We start from the raw sequence: 18,177 nt of genomic DNA on the forward strand, positions 1-18,177 counted from the left end.
ATGAGATGGACTGGCATGGGGCATTTTGAGTCAGATGACCATATGATATATTACTCTGGAGATGAAAAAGTGAGGAAAAATGGAGATGCTTTCATAGTTAAAAAAGTCATTGCTAGATCTGTCTTGAAGTACAATATTGTCAGTGACAGGATAATATCTATACGCATACAAGGAAGTCCAGAGAATGCCAATTTTGCTTGCATTTGATATTAATGATATGTTGGATAATTTCCAAATTCTGTTGCATTTCCTTTTTTGGGAATGGAAATAAATATGGATCTTTTCTAGGAGTTGGCCAGGTAGCTATCTTCCAAATTTCCTGGCACATATTGGCTTGCAATTTATTGGATTAGTGACAGTTAACATAAATGCATGGGGTTTCTGTCTACAACCTAGTAGATCAGAATGCCTAGTTCTTAATAAGAACTCAAAAACAAAGCAAAACAAAAAAAAAAACCTGCACAGATCTTTGTCCAGATTTTTTACTTTACAATAAGATTATGCATCATTATAGATGTCCAATGCTCATATGGCTTGTTTAAGACCTATCTCTAATCTATAAGTGTCTGGGCTTGAGTGATTGGCCTCTCAATATGCAGGAAAAGGTTCTCTGTAGTTTCTGGTAAGAGCAGTGATAATGCCAATGTGATGAGGAGTTAGTATGCTTATTCTCAATTTTTTAATTCTTTTCCCCAAATCATATTAAGTGTGCTGCACAGAACATAACTTACCTGAGAACCTTGTGTCTTCTCCTCTGATGCTGTTGAAGTGAATTTCCTGAAATGCTGGACTTTAATTACCTCTTTTATGTTTGTTATCGAAAACTTTGCTAAGGAGTAAACTCATGAGAACTATGTTGTTAAGGTCTTTGTATTTGTGTGGGTGCATTTTTAAAACTTTCTCTTTTAATTTTTATCTGAGCATCCAAGTGACTCAAGCATTCTGAAGGCTGTAATTTATTTTTTAGAATAAAAAAAAATATTTTACTAAAACATAAGATTTACAGAAGTTTCCAGACAAGCCATGCAAAATGGTCACAAGCTTTTTTCTTGAAGGGAGGATTTTACGTTTGACAGCAAAATCACAATTTTATTAGTGAGAGCTGTGATATCTGTTTAATGTTCCCATTTTGGTTCAAACAATCAAGCTTCTCCATCTACAGCGTCTAAATAAAGTTTGACTTGGCTCGAGGGTATATTCTAAAGAACAATTGGTTAGCTGCTTTTAACCAGTGTAATTAGATCACCATAAAAAAGGGGGAAGGGAGCCCATAAATTTAAAATAAAGTTATCTCCCCCTAAAAAAAAAGTAAAACATCCACACCCCTGCAGCTAACCCTGACTACCACCTTCATTCACAGTGCTTTCTACTTAAAACCATGATGGGGAAAGAAATGAATGAAAGCAGAGAGGGGCCACTGCTTTTAAACGTTTTGTAACAATCCAGATGATACTTCTAGCCTCTGCTCATGCTTTACAACACCAGATTTGCTAATGTGCATTTAATCACCAAAGGACTGAAGATGTCTGGGCTTTTTATTCTGTAATGTTCCTAAGACTGTGTCCATTAAATGCAAACAAAAAAGGAAGAAGTCCTGGCAGAACAGGAGAAGTGATGCACACTTGAGGATCAGACCGACTTAACTATTATTCATGGCGTAGAGCCTAGTCCATGCTCTGGCTGTTTCTGTGCCTTGGGCTTCGTTGGTCTTCCACTGCTCCGCTACCTCGTTTGCTAATGGATCATCTGGATTGGGAGCACTTACCAAAGCCTGGATCCAAAGTAGAACTGTGCGGATCTGCAGTGCCGGGGACCACTTATCTTTCAAAATATCTCAACATATTCTTCCCAACTTGTCTACATTAGGGTGATAAATTTTGGTCATGAAACGTACTTTAGGAGCTGCCATTGGGTATTCTTCTGGAAGGAATAGTTCAAGTTTCCAAGTCCCTCCCTCAAAGGGGGAATCCTGGGGGCCAGCAATGACCACGTGAAAATAACGAGCGTTGCTCTCATCTGGTTCTGCTTTAATCCCGGGAACAGGTTCTGCCAGCAAAAACGCTGGGTTTCCTTGATAATCCTGCGGGGCAGCCCGACCATCCTGTCAGATCCCGAGTTCGGCCTCTAGTCTCGTCTCCGGCTCTGCTCGCCTCACTGCAGGCTGTAATTTTTAAAGACTGCCCATAAGGACTCTTTTTTTGTACCTTAGCGATATGCCTTTGAAACTCTGGGTAAGTTCTGACTGTCTTAATCATAGCCACACTCTGCTACACCGTGCATATGCGATACACATAACGCTCTACTACCAACCATTCATTCCCAATTTCAAAGCACAAGTAATGCTTAGTGGTAATGTTGCATTTTGAGATGTAATTTAAAGAGTGACTGCCTGGGTATTTACTTGATCATTCCTAATCAGTGGAGACCACAAAATAATGATGAATTTTAAAATGCATCTTTTTGAATATGGAGAATCTGAATTTTATTAAGATGGAATCATGGGGAGAGGGAAGAATGAAACCAATGTTTGCTATCCTGTCCAGTCAAAGCAGCCATTATCGTAAGAATACGAGATTTTTATATTCCAGCAAGAGGCTGAAACAAAAGTAGTATGAAGAAACTAATCATAATGATATATTAATAAAGACAGAATTGGCATTAGAAAAGATAAATTGTTCCTTCAGAAGGAGACGTGTTGTTTATTTGAAACAAAGAAAACAATATTGTGAATTTAAATATATTTTCCCCTCAGAAAATAAAAAAAGTAGGCAGTTGATCAGCTCCTAGGCCAAAGAGTTGTGAATTTACTATGTTCTGCTGACACTTCCAGGTGTTTTTCTGCCAAGAACCTTAACCTCACTGACAGGAATTAAAAGTTATGCTTCAAGGACAGATTGTTCTGTTGTATATCCAAGGTGAGAGAGAGAGAAGGCATTATATAATTTCTTGTCCCCAAACTCTTACTAACTTGAGAAGAAAACAAGGGACACTGCCTGCTACCTAGATTTCCATCTAATTAAAACTATTATTGAGCACATTTTCATTGTCTTTCCAGAACGTTTGCCTTTTCTTTCTCTCTCCTTTTTGAATGTTGCCGTTTTTACTGACTCCTACCTCATGGTTCTTTGGACCTCATACACTCATCTTCTGCCTTATTTTATACACTAAAGGATCTACTTTCCTTTTGGGCTTTTGCCTTTATTTTTATACCTTCTAATAGTAGTGGAATACCCAATTCGCAGCATCAGGATGGATGGTGAAGAGATTGAGATTGTTCACAGCTTTAGTTTTCTTGGCTCCACTGTCAACACTCTTGGTACCAGCAGCCAGGAAATTAAAAGACACATTGTAATGGGAAAGTCTGCTGTTAGGGACCTCTCCAAAGTACTGAAGAACAATGTTGTCACTCTGGAAACTAAGGTGCACCTGATATAGGCCAGGGTCTTTGCAATCCCTTGCTATACATCGGAGAGTTGGACAATGACCAGGGAGGATAGAAGAAGATTTGATGCCTTTGAGCTGTGGTGTTGGAGAAGAGCATTGAATATGCATGGACTGCTAAAAATCAAACAAGTTCATCCCGGAGAAGGTTAAACAAGGCTGCTTCCCAGAGGCAAAGATTCTGAAGCTGCGTCTGACTTAATTTGGACATGTTGCAAGGAGGGATCAGTCCTTGGAAAGGGAAATCATGCTTGGGAGGGTGGAGGGAAAGCACAGGAGAGGAAGATCCTCTATGAGGTGGATTGATTCAGTGACTGGAGTAATGGGGGTAGATGTGCCAGAGGCAGTGGCAGTGAGATTGACACAGGATAGATCAGGGTTTAGGGCTGTTGTACATAGGGTCGCTTTGAGTTGCCTATGACTCGACGGCGCACAACAACAACAACAACAATAATAGTTATGGCACAGCCTGCCAGGAGTTGTGCCACTAATTTAAAGGCTGTGCCTCTGGTGGTTCGAATCTACTTGCATTTCCACAAGAGAAATATGGGTATTTCCCTACCAAGCAATTTAGTCTCCAAACACTGCGTCATTTCTGATATAGTGGCAGAGAATTTAGTTTAATAAACAATCTTCTAGTCTTGACCTCTTCTTTTTTAAATTTTTCCTGATTTCTAAGTTGCAATTTTCCCCTCTTATTATTTGCACGCTTGATCTCATTTTTGTTACCTTCTAATTATTATATCAAAATATAATTTAGGTCTTTTAAATAATTTACCTAAATTTTATTATTGTAATTGCTTAATTAAGAATATTTTATTATATAATATAAAAATAGTATTTTACTATTCGTTAGTTCTTAATTGCTTTGTGTTTAAGCTTTTTTTTTCATTTTAATGCTCTTAGCTGTTCAAGTTTTGTTTATCTCTATTTTTTCCCTCACCAGTCTGCTCATAAGTTTCTTGTTTTATGACATGTCTCTTGATTGATATCCTGTAAGAGTCCTTGTCATTAACAGGATATTTTAGAAATCTTCTTCTACCATTCATATATTCCTGAAATGATTTTACTAGTTTTCTCTTACAGATTTCATGCCAATTCCAATTCATTTATATCCTCTGGATAAACATTTCCCCTTATCTTTGTCTGTTTTTTTAAAAATTATTATTAAATTTTATTAGTTTTAGTGAACATTTACAGAGATTTGGGGTTTTCATTCATTCCTTGTTGCACTGTTTTCTCTACCCTCTTCCCCAGTTCGTTCTTCTTTCCCCCACCCCAAGTGTCTGTTTTAATGGCCCAATTGCACAGTGCTTGTCAAAGCCAGTTCTGATTAGTCTCCGTTGTCAGTGTGTCCTTTGCCATTCCCTATCTCTTCTCCCTGAGAGAGATTTCACCCTGATTCATAAGGAAAAGGGGATGGCATATTCTCTTAGCTTCTTCCTGCTGAAAAGGGACGCTGTGCATTTTAGGGTGAAGATCTTCTCTCACTACTCTAAAGGGCCCCTTTGGCAGTAGGAAACACATAGACTATTATGGAGATTGATTTTGGAATTTAGATTCACTGTTATCAATTGTGCTTAGCCGTACATGTTCATATCCTTGAAGATGTATCATGGAAGTGTTGAAGCCTAGAAGATACAAATTTAACAGGTTAAATGTACATGAGTCAAAAATTAAAAAGCAATAATATTCCGAGTAGAGGTTCTAATCATGGCATAAATCAAGTTACAGAGGGAAGGTGGTTCTTACAATAAAAGGCCTATAGACTAGCACTTTGTCTTTGTCTTCGTCTCAGTTTTAATGTTATTTTTTTTGAGAACTCTTTGATTCAAGATTTATCCCAATATGTTGTTCCATAGCCCATTAGTAAGGGCTATTAGTAACTAGTAATTACTATTAGTAATTACTCATTGTGGTGCAGTTGTTAAGCACCACTTGGGCTGCTACCCAAGACCCAAACTTACCACCCATCCTGTAGAAGCAAAGAACTGGAAATTTCCAGCAAAAGTTGTTGTTGTTTGTTAGGTGCTGTCCTGGTTTAGTAGGTTAGCAGGTTTCAGTAGAGTTCCCAGATCAAGACAGACTAGGAAGAAGGACTGATTACCCACTTCTAAAACAGTAGCAAAAGTTCACAACCTAAAATACCCCATGTGGCCTTTCTCCATCCTACAGGGCTACTCTCTGCTGGGCTAGTCCATAGGGAGTTATCTTGCTAAGACAACAGCCTTGCCTTTCTGGAGGGTAAGATGGAAAATCTCCTTCTATGCAATTTATAGCATTAGAAGTCCTATAGAGGGCCGACTAGAAATTGCTTCTAATTCTACATCAATTAGAGAGATGATTTGGCAGCACATGACAGTAAATCCATTGGTATTTTCATTATTTTGGCATATATCACAAGGAAACATTTTTACACCTGTTTACTGATATATACATAACAACACCATCTCAGTTTTTGATACGCAATCATTGTTGAATGACTTCATAAGTTTAAATATCTGACTTAGAAATTTAGTACTTCTCGTATTTAAGGACCTCTGGATTTCTGTTATCTATCAGGATTAACACCTTTGGAAAACTGAATAAAAAGTAAGTAGTGAGTCAGTTAGGGAAGTTTCCAGGGAGAAGACTCTTCCTTTTGGAAGTAGGTAGATGTGCTGCACCCAAGAGTTAGTGATAATGATTTGCCACATCAATTTAAACGACTCTTGGTGAGGCACGAACTTCAACAGATGCTCCAGTCAGTAGTGTCACTAAGGGTATGTGCAATGTGTTGGGTAGACCATAACCTCTTATCCTGTCAGAGAGAGACCCTGAAGTGATACCAGAGCACAAAGTAGGCAGTAGCAGTCCTCTACTGCCGATAGGGAGTCCACTAAGGCAGTGACAATATGTAGTGGCCCAGCACTGTAACTCATCATCATTGTCCCCACTACTCCACACACTCCACCCCACTCATACCGTCACCTGACATTAAGAATGCAAAGGGGTATGCGGTAGACACCATGAAGTGTGAGATCACACAAGGCTCAACTCTGGAGAGAGAGAGAGTGTGCAGCTGAGCTATCTGCTCACAGAGAGGAGGCTCAGCTACTGGCCCTGTGCACAAAAAGGTGACATCAAAACTAGGAATGTCATTGGAGCTGATTTATAAAGAAGTCAAAGGTCATGTTCTTAAAATGAATGTAGGTGTAGAGATGACACACTGGAACTCAAAACTCAAACTCACTGCTCTCAAGAGTAAATCTTCCACCGGGTTCCAAGGCTCTGAATCATTAAGGAAGGCTCCCCATCTTTCTCCTGCAGAGCTGCTGGTTGCTTCAGACCACTGGAGAATCTACTCTTTGGAAGAACCCCCAATTACCATTATCCCTCTGCTGAGATGACTTCCTGATGGGATGGATGCACGTTCTATAATCAGAGGAGACGACAATTTTATACCATTTCTCTCTTTGTGTCCATGCTGTTAGTTGGTTTGTCACTCATTATCAGCAGAATTTCTTTTTTTTTAAATTTTTTATTATTGTTATTCATTTTAATGAAAATTTACAGAGATTTTGGATTTCCATTCATTCATTGTTGCACTTTTCTCCCTGCCCACCCCTCCCCTCCAGTTTGTTCTTCTCTTTGAAAAGTAAAATAAAAATTCTTTTATTGGTATACAATCCCTCTCCGCAAGTCCACTCCACAAAGCAGCCTTCTTTCTGGACTCATGTAATGACAATAATACCTAATCATACATAACTTTTAAACAGTTCTCTCTCTTACCTGTTTCAATGGAGTATACATAATTTACCCCATCTTAAAGGATAACTAGGGAGTGTGAGTTTTTAATCTTTAGAGGGCTTTACTGTTCTTGTTACCTACATTTGAAGCGTTTCCCCCAACCTATTTTGTTTTCTAGACTAGTTCTTTGATCTCTTGGAATGCTGGGAAACGTATATAGTAACATTCACATTGAAATAAAGTATACACTGTCTTCTCACGTAGACACCAGACTATTTTAGTTAATGTTTAGAAATAAATGTTTTGAAGTATTTAGAAAACGTTGTTGAGTGCTGTTGAGTCAGAACCTACTCATAGTTGACCCTCCAGATGGTTTTCACAGACTTTAAATCTCACAGGCGGAGACGGCAGCACATCTTTCTCCAGTTGAGCAGCTGTGTGTTAGAACCATCTTCCTTTGACTTGTCACCACAACTCCTTATCTCTTAGCCACCAGAGCTCCTTAGTCTATGAAAAGTGAAGAAATACTTCTATCCACCCCATTCCCAATGCTAATATTATTTGAAAACAATATAGGCCAGCTTTGTTTGATCAATATCAATTGTCAATTTTTCAAGTGAATAATGTACATGAGGAGCAGATGGGTTTTGACTTAATAATAAATTCTTTATACCAGTGGAAAAAAGCAAGAAATTATAAAAATACTGCTTACTGCTTTTGTAGCTTCTTTTCTCTTGCTATAGTCATTAAACAATCTGTCTATAAAGCAACAGACAAGAATAACTTAAAAGTCAATCTTCATGTGGAAGAGAATTAAAAGCACCTCAGTTCTTACTATGCAGAGTGATGATCTAGAAATTAACAGTCTCTAGAATGCATTTTCTATCTTTCCTTATTCTTTAAAGAAAAGAAATTAAGATTTCTTTTTAGTTTATGAATATCAGCTTCTTTAAGGATATACTGTGCATAACCAGCATTTCTTCATGCCATTTTAAGGTAATATTGTTTTTTATTTCAGATGCATTATTATATGACCATTTTTATAATGCTGTGTTCCTGTTTAGCACTTAAAAAAGAATGCACAGTGGACATCTCTGTTAGTACATGTATATTTTGAATTGTTTCTTATGATACATGCTTCTAGATATATTATTTTAGGGCAGATTGTTTTACTGTAAACTTGAAATAATTTACACTGTTTCCAGTACTGTGCTTGCATGCTGATTTCTGTCCTTGCATATAGCAGGTACTTTTGAAAAGTCTGACAATTAAAGGGAAACAATAGTGTTTTCTTCTAATCTGCTTTTCCTTGATTACTGGTGAACTTGAATTTGATTTCATGCTTTGTTAGAAATTTACCTCTCTTTGTCAGTGAACCATGCTACTGTAATTTTTGCTTATAACTTTCTTGTTTTTTAGCAAATTCTTCAGTGCTTTTAAGGACCCAGCAGGAATGTTCCCTTAAAGTTATTTAGAGCCATTGTCATGGTGTCTGAACCAAACCCTAGCTGACCTTCCAGCAGGCTTCCTGAAGCTATAAATGGCATGGAAAGAGATAATCCATCTTTCTCCTCAGGAGTAGCTAGCTGGTGGATTCAAAATTGCCTCCCTTTGGATTGGCAGTGCAACTTCTTACCCACTAGGCCACCAGAGCTCCAAAGTAATGGAAAAAGAATAAACAATGATCTCATTTAATAATTAAAGAGAACTGAGAAAATAAGGCACACATATTTAACAAAGGCATTCCCTATTACTAATATTTAATTTGTTGATAGGGTATAAAGTATTGACCTAATTGTGAACTTCTGTCTTCTAAATTTGATGTAGAAAAAAATAAGTTTCACAGGCCAACTCTGGCCTTTCACCACTTTAGGTAAATTAAGTTTTATTAGACAACAGACATACTTACTTCTTTGCGCCTTGCCTCTGGCTGTTTTACACCCTAATGATAAACTACTTGGAACCCAGATTAGCAGACCAACAAAGCATAAAATTAGAGGACCTTTATTGAAGACATTTCCTGACTCCTGATCTAAATAATAATAGCTCTGTTAGTGACTGCTTACAAGATGCCAACATTAAGGTCTATGATTTGCATATCATTAACTCTTTTAACTGTTTCATCCTCTTTCTAGCAAATGAAGAAATTGAACCCTAAACAGTTAACCTTTCTTTCCCAAGGTCAAAGTATAAGAAAGACTGGGACTAGAACTTGAATCCTTAGGAATGACATTCCACATTTTAAATCAAAATTTTAAATCATAAATTTAATTTATTTGAAACTGTTGTTGCTGTTAGGTGCCATTGAGTCATAGATAACTCATAGTGACCCTGTGAATAAAAGGCCCGAGCACTTTTCATAGTTTCCGGAGGCAAGCCATTTCGGAAGTGAATGCCACTCCTGCTTCCAAGCTTGTTTTAATTGGGAAACGCCACCAAAAGTCTGTCCACCTTGGGTAACCATTATCTCATTTGGCACATCAGTGCCACGGTGTTTAGCCTCACAGTGACCACGAGTCACCTCTGTACAGCAATGCACAGACCAGTGCTATGACCAGTGCTTAGAAGAGTGTTTGACCAAAAACAATTTGAACCAGGCCTGAAGGCCGTAGATTAAAATCACCCACCTTGGGCTTAGTAGCATAACTTTCTGTCCACTAGGCCAATGTAGCTCTCTCTATAATATTTGAAATTATAAAGACTAAAACCAAAACGCATTCTGACTCCTAGAAACCATATATTTTCGAATAGAACTGTCTCATAGAGTTTTGAAGGCTGGAATTTTATGTCACATCATGGAGCAGCTGGTGAGCTCAAGCCACTGACATTTCTGACATTTCTGTTCGCCCAAAAGTGCTTGACCATTGTGCCACAACCTCTTTTTCAGCAATATGCATAATTTTCCTTAATAATGCATAGTGATTAAATTATACTAAGAGCTAGGGGCAAATATTGGGGTCAAAACTAGCAAATACTCTCTCCATACCCCAAATTTCATTTGATTCATTATTTTTCTGTCTTTTGTAGATTCCCTTTCCAGTGTCATTTTTAATGAGCTCTTCCTTCAACATAGATTTCTGCACAGAACCCTCGTTCACCTTTCACAATTTGACTACACTGAACTTCCCTTCCTTTATTCTTTCAGTCTTGTTTGTGGACTCTGAGGCCGGTCCAACTTCACTTTCTGGTTTCAGTCTATCATTTTAGCATGTTCACTTGACCTTGATTTGGCCACCTTTTCACTCCTGGATTCGTGTGTAGATACTTGTCATAAAAAAAAAAAGCCTCTTGGTTACCTTATTCCTATCTTACATGGAAAAAAATGTGGTTAATACTTCTCTCTTTCTTTCATTTATGCTGCTGAATTTTTGCACATATTGAGGTAAATTTTATTTTACTCATGAGTAATGATAACCCAGATAAGAAATACTGTATTTGCATTTTGTTATTAATTTTACCACTTTCAATGTTTACAGTACTTGGACCTGTGGAAGATAAGATGTCTTATAAAATATTTCAATTAAAGTGTGATTTAAGTAGCAAAATACTTCCCCTCCAAAATTCTTTTCCTGTATATTTTGTTCTTATGATTTGCTCCCAGAGATTTAGGGTTCTATAATGAATTTATCTTACTTGTTTATGAAAGTTATTTCCGTGTATGTTATATATTACAATACCTCAGCATTATTACCAGGGGCAGCTATAAATCTCATTACAGAAGCTTTCAGGAACCAAATCATAGCCAAAGTAACTGATTTATTGGTCACCTTTTCTTAGATTATTTGTAACACTATAATTCCTGTGCTAGAATTTGAGCATAAAGTCAGTATATATTTTATTAACATCCCTTCTTCCCATGAGGATAGAATAAAAGATAGACCCCCCAGCAGAGAAGTAGTCATTATGTTTCCCCCCATCTCTAACTCCTAATATCTTACAGTTCAATCCTGCTCCAAAAGGACACTCCTCTGAAACATAAAGATCTTTACAAAGGTGTGTTAAACATAAAGACAACTCGAGTATTCAGCAGCTATCAATGTTCAAGACGAGAACTGTCCCATTGCATGTATTTACAGGAAGTGACTGTTTTAACTAATTACAATGTGAAACACCTTTTAATAAAGAATAAACAAAGGGTGACTTGAGTACTCAGGAACTGGAGTAGTAAGCATGGCTGCTGATGTCAAACTCATGTCAATCATGTAAAATAGAACAGAACTGCCCCACAGTTTTCAAGGCTGGAAATAATAGAAGTAGATTACTTCTCTTCCCTCAGAGCAGACAACAGATTTAAACTCCTAACCTATAAAGTAGTAGTCAAGCTTAACCACTTGCATCACCATTCAATAAAAAGTGATAATTTAGTTTAAACATTTCCACCTTTAAATTGATAAAGAATGGAAAATAATCTGTAAACAACATTTTATTACTAAAAAACCCCCCACATATTGCCTTGGAATCAGAATCAACTCATATCTAACCCTCCAATGCGTTTTTGAAGCTGTAAACGACATGGGACGAGATTACTCATTTGATGGATCTGAGTCACCAGAGACGCTTGGCCTTTGTGTTAGAAGTGCAAATCCCACCAGAGTTTTTGCATAACAACATCTTTGGCATTCATTTTAATTTAGTGAAACGATGCCCTATATTTCTCAAACCCTTGATTATAGTTGGATGATGCCAATAAGGGACATATAATACATGTGGGACACTGTAGCTATCCTAGAACCATTAATCTCTGAGCTTTTTGCCAACAAAAAGCCCAAGGACACATAGGTAGTCATAAAGAAAACAGATTTATGAGGCATTAGAGCTAAAATTCTGCACATTAAATCCAGACTTACAGTTCTGATTACTTCCTTGACAGAGAAAGGTAACAAGCTTTCTAAATTACTCCTATATTTTTTCCTGATCCCCCCCCATGCTTTATACTTCCTCTGGGTTAGACTGGGTACAGTCTTAGCTCTAAAATGATCAAAATATACAGCTGTGGTGGCCTAATAGACAAGAAGTTTTGCTGTCAACCCAGTGGTAGGCAAGTCAAATCAACCAGTTTGAAGTGGAAAGGTGGCTTATCTCCTCTTAGGTGATTTATAGCCGCCAAAATTCTACTACAAGCTTATCAATGAGTCATTTCTGACTATATGACAATGAGTGAAGGAAAAATACAGGCTTTGGAGTTTTAAGATCTGCATTCAAGTTTCAACTTTGTGGCTAAATAGGTAAATAATGAGGAAATCAGGCAAACAATTTTGAGCCAAAATTTTTCCACAAATGTGGACAGTATTTCACAAGGTAATTGGGTTAATCAGAAGATGTAATATATGGGAAGATGTGCAGGTTATTAATTCTTGTATTCAAAAGATAAGGCACTATTAGAAATACCTAAGACAATACTAACATCTTTACTGCAGGAGAGAAATGAATAGAGAATTGCCCTCCATTGTCTTCCACACAGAATAGAAACATTCCATGACTCCAGTTCCTCCCTCTGGTAATAATACTACTCTCATATGAAGTCTGTATTCTTCTAGGTCTACAAGAAGTGACTCCTCCTACAAATCTTTTCTGTGAGTTGGAAGTTTCTTTCCTCTTAATTTTCTGAGATTTCATAATTATTTGCTATTTAACATTATTTGCTTTTGTGCACTCTAAATGGATAACATGAGGGGTAAATGTTATAACACTTGACTTGGAATCAGGGAAAAGAGATTTCATCTCAATTAATCATTTTCTAAGTTTTCATCCATTATAATTGTTTTCATTGCAGAATAAGAAACTTTATGAGTGACTTCTAAGATCTTTCTGCTGGGGAAAATGTACTTTACCTTTACTTGGCTGGTGGGAAATACTATAATTTCTCTTTTCTCAGTAATGCTTAGGAGACTGGAAATGAAATTTCTTCATAGCAGAGTCCTTCTGGAAGGGAAAGTCCCAGGACTCTTACTGAATGATGCAAAGCATTTCTTGATGTTCATATGAGCCGGGAATTTAACCTTGTTGTTGTTGTTGTTATGTACTGTCGAGTTGCTTGCGACTCATAGTGACCTTACGTACAACAGCCCTAAACTCTGCTCTGTCCTGTGCCAATTGCACTGTCTCTGACACACCCATTCCAATTATCCCAGTCACTGAATCAATCCACCTCATAGGGAGCCTTCCCCTTCTGCGCTGTCCCTCCACCCTTCCAAGCATGATGTCCCTCTCCAAGGACCTGTCCCTCCTTGCAACATGTCCAAAGTATGTTAGACGAAGCCCCAGAATCCTTGCCTTCAAGCAGCAGCCCGGTTTGACCCTTTCCAGGATGAATCTATTTGTTTTCCTAGCAGTCCATGGTACCCTCAATACTCTTCTCCAGCACCAAAGCTCAAAGGCATCAAGTCTCCTTCTATCATCCTTAGTCATTGCCCAACTCTCTGATGCATAACAAGTGATAGCAAAGACCATGGTCTGTATCAGACGCACATTAGCCTCCAAAGAGACACCATTGCTCTTCAGTACTTTGAAGAGGTCCCTAGTGAGCATCTTTTTAAAAATATTAAAACACTGATTAGCAGGATGTTAAGACTCTTTTCTTTATTCTTGAGACTTCTGTTTTATGGCTAACAGGATGAGAATATGATAATCAAAATTGTGAGTAAAAATGAGGATCTCACACGAAACTCTGAGTTGAGTTGAATCAGATGCAAACACCTAGCAAATATATCTCTTATTCAGAGTAATTAAGTTTGGGTCGTTAATACTAACCCGCTTTAAGTTCATCTGACAAACAAATACACATATATGCGCCTAAAAACGGAATTTCATTTTTCTGGACTTCATGAGTTTCTAACACTGGGGAAATGCCACCATGTGCATTTGCTATCTTCTTTCAAAGTTAAGAATGCGTTTGTTAATTAATGTTAAGCTGGAGTAGAACTCACTTACAGCTGACCCTCCAGTGGCTTTTAGAGGCAATAAATTGCACAGGAAGAGATAACCCACTTTTCTCCTGCAAAGAAACTAATGGATTTGAACCATGTGCCTTTGGATTGGCAGCACAACTCCTTACCACTAAGCCACCAGAGGAATGGCTATTGAAAATCAAATTGTTCCCCCAATTTAGGATATTAAGTGTAACATTTATCCAAGTTTTCTATATCCTTTGGTCTAACTTAATTTTTATAACTTATCTTTTTGCTCATCTGGAGTGTTAATACCTAACCTACACCTGACAGGAATGTCTGGATTTCTGTTTAATTTCCAGTGTTTCATTCACGTTATCCTACTATGTAGATGGTGTCACAATTCTATGCAAAGTATTAGCATCACTTTCATTTCATCTTCTAGAATAATCCAGAATAATAAATTCTTCTCATAACTGTAACAAAAGCCAGAATTGGATCCATTGCTGTTAACAAGATTCTGACTATTGTTACACGCCATCAAGTAGACGCCAGCACATAGCGACCGCACGTATAACAGGTCAAATTCTTGATTGGTCCTGTGCCATGCTCACTCCCTCTGCCATGCTCAGGTCCGTTGTTATAATCACTATGTCAGTCCATCTCATTGAGAGTCTGCGTCCCTTTTTCTGATTCTCCACCTTTTTCAGCACGGTGTCTTTTTCCAAGGACTGGTTCTTCTTGACAACATGCCCACATGGGACAAAATTTGATTTCACCAGCTGCTCTGTGGTATAGAGGTCAATAATCTCCTCTCATATGATTCACAGCCTCTGAAAACCCACTAGAGATTCAGCTATGAGTTCATTCTAACTTAAAGGCACATAACAACAGCAACAATGCTTGTTTAAAGTATATCATTCTATTTGGTTATAATAAAACAGTTCTTACTTGCTTATCTTTTAAACATCTTTTCTTCTCTCCCTTCATCCTTCTTCCCTTTTCTTGTTGTTAAAATGTAATTTTATTTACAGTTCTTTATCTTTTAAAATTTATGAGTATATCTTAGAGGCACAGTAGTAAATACTTACTGACATTTAATCTGAGTTTTGAGTACTCTGACCTTGAATACTGCCAAGACTTTTCTATTTACCTTGTGGTTCAAGTGTGGTTGCTAAGGTACTTGGTATTACTTTTACAATTAAAAAAAAAAATCAAGGTCAGGATGTGGAGATGTGTTTACTAAGGAACCTTGGTGAAGTACTTTGGAACTTGGAATGTTTCATATGATTAAACGCTATTTTAACTTTTTTCTGTTTGTTTCCTTGTTATGTAATAAACTATGTCACCAAAAAAAGAGAAAGTTCTATATATCTTATAACTCATATGTTAACATTTATTCAATCATTGTTTTATGCCATGTAGCATGTTTGGATGTGTCTTTCAAGAAACTGATGTGGCTTTTAATAAAGCATGCAAAGTTAAATTATCATTAAGGATACATTTTCAAATACAAAAGGGAAAATAAAGAATAAAGAAAAAAACTCACTACTATCAAGTACTTTGTGACTAATAATAACCCTACGTCAGGTAACTCAAGTAGGTCATGGTGAGAGAGGACTGGTCATCTTTCTCCCAAGGAGTGGCTGCTAGATTCGTATCACTGTTCTCTTCCTTAGCTGTGCAGCACACAACCAACTCTACTATCAGTACTACTTACGTAAAAGATGGGCAAATATAAATAATGTAACTGAACATTAGCTTTCTCTCAAATTTCTTGAAAACTAAGCTGCAAATGTAAATTTGTCAAATGATGTAGTTTTAATGTTCTCATAAAAGAACTCTTGTTTATCAAACCCAAGTGCCCATTAACAAATGAATGGATAGAGAAGCTGTGGTATATTCACATGATGGAATATTATGCAGCACTGAAAAATAAAGAACTCATGAAATGTTATACAAAAATGGTGACTATGGAGGACGTTGTGCTGAGTGAAATATCTCAGTCGCAAAAGACAAATACAGTATAATGTCACTGTTATAAAATAGTACTGACATGGGGGTTGAGGAAAAACTAAGAATAGAGGGGATAAATAATGCACACAGACGAGGGAGAGAACTTTATAAAAGAAACATATGATTAGGTATTATTGGCATGTCAAAAGTACACAATAAAACTGTAGAGTTAATTGGTCTGGAGAGTCAAGGACAGGGTGGTGGACAACTGTATAACAATGAAAAGACTTTTCTCCCCCTCCCCCAAAAATAAGCAATCTGGAGGGGGAGGTGGGCAGGGAGGAAAATATCCAACAATGAAGGATTGGAAACCCAAGTTCTTTATAAACTTTCATTAAAATCTCAATTAAAAAATGCAGGTATTTTCCTAGAAATTAACGTCAAAATTATTAGTTATAAAGTTGAAATTGAAAATAGAAAATATCTTCAATGATTTTGTTGCCACTATGAGCAGTAATCACTTTGGATTCTATTTGGCCATATAGGAAACATTCCTTTGAATCCTTGCTAAGCTTATTTCAACTTCGGGTGTTAATACCAACTGCCAACTTAGCGGGAGCTTTGGTGAGCTTATCCACAGGGAGTTACATTGCTAACACAAAGACTGCACTTCTTCGACAGTACAAATCCATCAGCCATTCCAAGGGGGAAAAATGGACAGTCTCCTCCTGTATGATTTACAGCCTTGGAAAACACACTGGTGCCTAGCTATAAGTCGATTCTGACTTGACAACAGTGAGTAGATAGAGGAAGGATTTACGTAGTATTCTGGACTCCAAGAATCTCTTCTCATGAGTTTTCAACAGCTTAGTTACAGTATTAAGTCTTGCATACCCCTAATCCTACCATTACAATGAGAAGATGTACTTTTGAATGCAATGAATCTATGTTTGAGTCCTAGTGATATTGCTTATTGGAGAGCTCTGGTGGCCTAGTAACTGATGCAATCCCAAAGCTACATGGTTCAAATCCACCAGCTACTTAGTGCAAGAAGGAGGGGCAGTCTCCTCCCTTGTGATTTCCTGCTTCAGAAAACTCTCCGGCGGGTCACCTGTAGATTGGTTCTGACTCAATGGCACACAAGCACAACAATACTGCTTATTAGCGCTATATTAAGGAAGTTAGTAATCTTCTACGTAGATTATTCATCTGAATAGAAATAATTATATCATAGAAATGTTGTAAAAAGAACAAGTGCACCATGTGAGGAGCCATTTTTTTACCTTTACCAGCTTCCCAGGTGGAAACTATCCCCATCCACAGCATCAATAATACAAAACCAATTCCCGTGCCAGCCATGTCCTCCATTCTCCCATGCCACCTCCTACTCATCACAACACCAATCTTATAGCTTAGCGGGGTTTAAAATCCTTTGTGATAACTCACAGACTACACAGAACCATATTGGTGGAGTTAAGAGGTTATAGTTCTGATAATAACAAAATAAAGTCAAGAAAGTTCCCAAAATGTGGAAATAGACATCTCAGCCTCATGGCTCTGAATGTTCCTAGGTTCTCAGTTCTGCCAGTATTGGCTCCTCCCTCCCCAAAGTTCCATCTCACATCCAATTTTCCACTTCAGCCATCACTGATGCTGCCATTCCGAAGCGTGCCTTACCTTTCACTGGGTTGAGGGAGGCAAAGAATTCCATATCTTCTGATGGGGGAATAATTACTTCTGGTGGGGGAAGAATTCCTTCTGGTGAGAAAATTCCTGTTGTCTGCAGCTAGAGCTGTGCAATTTGTTGACAAGACGAGCCAATCCTCTTGTAGATTGTTGAGACTGACCAATCCCTTGTGGAATTGTAAGTAGCCAATCCCTTTGTGGATAGGGCAGCATGCTTCATTCATACAGTCCTCCTCCTCCATTTAATCTACATGAGAAAAGCCATATTGAGAGACAAACTCCACAAATATAAATTAAATTATGCAATATATATGAAATGCTTACCGCAATGTCTAGCTTACAGTAAACATAGATAAAAGTTAAGTCTTTGTGTAATTTTTGTTCTTAAAAGTATCACATTTAGGTATTATAAGTTTCATAATTATAGATGGGATTTAGGGGGATCTTGAATTCATGGCTTTGTTTTCATTCCTGTTTA

At 37.5% G+C, this 18,177-nt stretch overlaps 1 pseudogene; it reads right to left on the reverse strand.

Annotated features, from left to right (window-relative positions):
* Window positions 1–1,639: 1,639 nt before the first annotated feature.
* On the reverse strand, window positions 1,640–2,100 carry LOC102866479 (annotated as a pseudogene).
* Window positions 2,101–18,177: the final 16,077 nt, after the last annotated feature.

This window comes from Elephantulus edwardii, unplaced genomic scaffold, assembly GCF_000299155.1.
Source record: "Elephantulus edwardii isolate Elephantulus edwardi_28Jun2011 unplaced genomic scaffold, EleEdw1.0 scaffold00077, whole genome shotgun sequence".
In the NCBI taxonomy this organism is placed as follows: Eukaryota; Metazoa; Chordata; class Mammalia; order Macroscelidea; family Macroscelididae; genus Elephantulus; species Elephantulus edwardii.